Genomic DNA, 4,720 nt, shown 5'->3' with positions numbered 1-4,720 from the left:
GCACAAGCATTAACCTTAACAAATGCGCGCGAAGAAATTTTGTGTTTTTAATGCTAATTTCGGCGAAATTGATCAAAACTCCCTAAAATGTGCAATTTTAAGAGGAAATTGGCCTACCTCAACAAGAAATGCGCTTATGTTATATATGGCCACACTTTTTTTTAAACTGATTATAAGCATTTTCATTATGGCTTTATTTATTACAAACATATTCTTTCACCATCATTACACATTGAGGTCCTTCTTTTAGGTAAAACGATCTATCTTAAATTTTCTTTCTTGAGTTTGGGACTATTATGTGTTTAAATAACTTAGAAGGCAAAGTAGGGCAAGCACAAGCTTTACCCTTAAAAATGCGCGCGAAGCGCGCGAAAGAATCTTGTGTTTTTAATTCTCCTTTCGTCGAAATTGAGCAAAACTCCCTAAAATGTGCAATTTTTAGAGGAAATTGGCCTACCCCAACAAAAAACCAAATTTGAGAGTTTCAGTTTCTTCAATGGGGAAAGATTTTCCATAGATGGATATTTTCCCCTTGTCCAACGGTGGATACGCCACTGTGGGGAATATCTGGCGGCTTAGATCAAATGCGATATGGACACTTTTTGAAGTGGAGAAGGGGTTGCCGGGTATTGTGATATCTGTTCATTATATCTTCCTTTTTATTTTTGTCTTTATTTTTCTCTTCTGTTTTTCTTTTCCTTTTTCTTTTCCTTTTTCTTTCCTTTTCTTTCCCCTTCTTTCTCTTTTCCCTCCCTCTCCCCTCTTTCTTTTCTCTTCTTACCCAGCCCGGTACTACGGTTTGGTCAGCCCGGTAAAATCCGTCAGGGGTGGTGGGGGTCCCCCCCCCCCCAACAGCCAGTTACGCCACTGATAAAGCGTAATGTTCGTAATGTTGGAGTGATTATTGACTCTACCATGAACATGAAAATACTCATCCATGAACATGAAACAGCTCTGAATATATGATCGTTGTCAATCGCATAAAGATAGCCGGTGTTCACATGTGACTTGTATATAATAATAGTAATCAATCTACTGTAAATATAAACAGTAGCTAGTTTTTTATAACATAACTCAAATAATCTGTTTAATAAAATATTCTGTTTTAATTAGATTGTTATAGAAATATACTGGTTTCACTACAATTCAATCAAACTAGAAAAAAAGATAAAATAGTAAGATCTTATTAACCTACATTCATTAATTGATGACTTTTTACATTTAAAGTATTGTTATTAAAGGGAAGTATTTAATTGAAAATAATTTTTAATGGAAGTAGGGATAAGTCTTTTTAGAAATAAAATAAATTTAAAATACTAAAATATTAGGGAAATACCTATACTACAAAGATAAAAACATTATTGAATGTATTAAAACTTCAGTACAAATTTTACATTTGAATTTCCATAAAGCTTTGAAGTTAATTGTTGTATTGAAATCATTAAAAGGGCAAACTAAGCACAGTGATTACTGAAATCTACAATGATTATTAATATACATGTTGTCAAAACATATGAATGAATTAAAGGCGTATAATATAGCAAGTCACAGTGTAAACTATCCTATTGTAAAGCTGATAAAAACAGGCCACCCAACATTGTCTACCCCACTTTAACAATGGTATATTCCATTTTGAGTACCGGTAGTTTTCGTCCGGGTGGTTATTGTCCTGGATGGTTTTGACTGATTTCTCTTCAGAATGAATATAATGATTGGATCAAGAATACGACCAAGCTCATGGGTAGGAAAAGTAACAACTCGAACAAAGTTATGGGATGAAAGAGTTGTTACAGCTTGTGCAACATCAGACTTAGTTGGTTTGTCAAAATGCAAATTAAAATTGCCTAAAATGAAAGGCTTCCCAGGAAGCAAGCTTACGACAGTAGCTAATCTATCATAACATATTTGAAAGGTATATACCAAAGAAGTTCGGAATGGTCAGTTACTATTGATAACTTTTAGCATAACGTATTAATGGGTTAATTACGTACCCTCAGTTGTCACTAACGTTGTCGGCGATAGTGTTGTATGTTCTGAGAAACATAAAACAAAAATCACTTACTACGTATGTAATTAATAAACAGTAACTAATTTATTTTAACACATTTCAAAGTATATAACAATGAAGCTCAAAACATTTAGTTATCATTAAAAAGTTTCAGAATATTATAAACATATCTATGATTTAACAACGTACCCTCAGTTGTTATTCGTAGTGTCGTAGGTTCTGAAAGATAAACAAATGTGATTCACTGCTTATAGAAAAATAAATTTAAAAAAATGAAATTTTCAATTGTTATTGATAAATTTTGGTATATATAACATAATACTGAAATAAGAACGTACCCTCAGTTGTCACTGATATAGTGGGAGGTAGTGTTGTAGGTGCTGAGAATTGTAAATAATGGGATTTACTGTATATGCAAATATTAAACAGTAGCTCATGCGTTATACCACATTTCATAGCAATGAATTAATGTAATCAAAAAATTTAGTTATTATTAATAAGTACGTACCCTCAGTTGTTAATGACGTTGTCGAAGGTAGTGTGGTAGGTACTGAAGAATATATAAAGAAATTTATTTAGTACGTATATAAATAATTAATAAACAGTAACTAATTTATTGTAAAACATTTCAAATCTATAACAATGAAATTCAAAACATTCAGTTATTATTAATCACTTTTAGAATAATTTAAACATATTTATGATTTCATAACGTACACTCAGTTGTCACTGACGTTGTCGGCGGTAGTGTCGTAGGTACTGAAAGGTAAAAACAAAATGTGATTCACTACTTATAGAAAAAAATAAACAGTAGCTAATTTCTTATAACATAATTCAAAGGTATAATTCAATGAAAATCAAAATTTTTAGTTTTTATTGATAACTTTTATAATATATAACATAATAATGAGTTTTCACTGATGTAGTGGGTGATTAGTGTTCTAGGTACTGACAAGTATAATCAATGGTATTTACTGCATATGATATTAGATTGTAGCGTATCTATTATAACACATTTCAAAGCAATATAATAATTTCATCAAAAACATTCATTTATTATTAATGACTTTATGCATATATAACATTAAGTACGTACCCTCAGTTGTTACTATCGTTGTCGGCGGAAGTGTTGTAGGTACTGAAAGGCATAAAAACATGCGAATTACTGCTAATATTATATATAGATTAAACAGTAGCTAATTTATTTTAACCTATTTTTAAGGTATAAAAAAATAAAATTTAATAACCTTTAGTTGATATTGATAACTTTTAGCATAAATAACATATACTTAAGTTAAAGAAGGTACCCTATCTTCTTAAGCGCCCGGGCGCTTATGCGCGCGAGTACGGTAACTATCAGTATACATCATTTTAGAGATGTTACAACAGTCCCAATGTAAACAAAAGGTTAGTTTAAAAAGTATTGATGAATGAAAAAGCAGACACCAAAATTTAATTTGTTTTAAAATAGATTATATAAATTACATCAAAAACTAACATTTTTTCCATTATTAATGCTTTATTATATATACATATATATCTATATATATATCTATATATATATACATATATATACACATATATACACATATATATATATACATACCTATATATACATATATATATATATATATATATTTGCTGTATTTAAAGCCTTATTATCTACTTTACAGATAAGTTTGTGATTATTGAACAGGAAACCAGTAGGCCTATAATAAATGCGATTGTTTTTACGTACATTACTTCAAAACAAATACAATATTGTTTAAAAAAAACCCCAATTAATAATACATCTAGGATGAAATAATAAGTATTGCACACTAAAAATTGCAACCAAACATTACTATCGTATGCATTTGCATCCCCAGACCCCACTTTGAACTTTTCAAACTTTCATTTAGCTTTAATGCCCCCTCTTTCTTTAACTCTCTTCCCTTAGATATCCGCAATGCTTCTACTTACTCCTCCTTTAAATCGTCCCTCAAAAGTTACCGCCTTCGTTCTCTCCTGTAATTCTGTTTCTTTGGCCTTTGAATTTTTGTTTTGAATTTGCACTGAGAATTCATATTTTGATTTCTACCTTATTATTTATTTTCAGTTTTATTTATTAATTTAAATTGATTATTTTCTTTAAATTAAGAGTGATTTGTTTTATAGTTCTCATATACATTGGCCTATTTTCTATTACTTTATTTGATTATTTTATTTAGGCTACTTTATTCCCTTGGTTTTTTAATGTCCCTTTTGCCTATTGTTTTTCAATATTGCTCTTTCATTTACATCTTTAATTGTAATTTAATTTTAATTTTTATATTAAGTTTTTATATTTAATTTTGAATTAATTTTTTTATGTAAATTTTGTATTGAGAGGTTATTTATTTTACTGTAATTTAATTAGTTTAATATGCTCTTTTGTTTTGTCTTACTATGTGTATTGAGGGTCCCTAATGATCAGCTTCGGCTGGATAGACCACCCTCAATAAAGATTGTTGAAATAAAATAAAAATAAAGACCGCTGTAGAACGGGGACTAGAAACGTGAGATTTTAGCACATTTAAGATCTGTAATGTCAATGTACTCCCAAGATTACGATTCTTTTTTGATAAAATATTGATGCATCTTAAGCATTCTATTGTCCTGTTCAACCATAGGTAGATCAAGTGCGATCGCGAATTAAACAGAGGCCTAGTTTGGCCTACACTACGTATTGGG

The 4,720-nt window shown here is 30.0% G+C and overlaps 1 protein-coding gene across 1 annotated transcript in view; it reads right to left on the bottom strand.

Annotated features, from left to right (window-relative positions):
* Positions 1-3,114, bottom strand: part of LOC117110352 (fibrillin-1-like) — a gene marked incomplete at its 3' end in the record, with an annotated part of 20,442 nt that extends 17,328 nt beyond the window's left edge. Inside the window, exons 1-5 of the mRNA XM_033253049.1 lie at positions 3,105-3,114; positions 2,726-2,767; positions 2,517-2,558; positions 2,198-2,227; positions 1,992-2,033 (exon numbers count right to left, since the gene is read on the bottom strand). The remainder of the gene's footprint in view (positions 1-1,991; positions 2,034-2,197; positions 2,228-2,516; positions 2,559-2,725; positions 2,768-3,104) is intronic.
* Positions 3,115-4,720: the final 1,606 nt, after the last annotated feature.

The sequence above is a fragment of the Anneissia japonica genome, unplaced genomic scaffold, assembly GCF_011630105.1.
Source record: "Anneissia japonica isolate Jap-2015-1 unplaced genomic scaffold, ASM1163010v1 scaffold3781_len37924_cov116, whole genome shotgun sequence".
Lineage (NCBI taxonomy): Eukaryota > Metazoa > Echinodermata > Crinoidea > Comatulida > Comatulidae > Anneissia > Anneissia japonica.
Note: the sequence above shows the minus strand (reverse complement) of the source record. Positions and strands in the feature narration are given on the sequence as shown.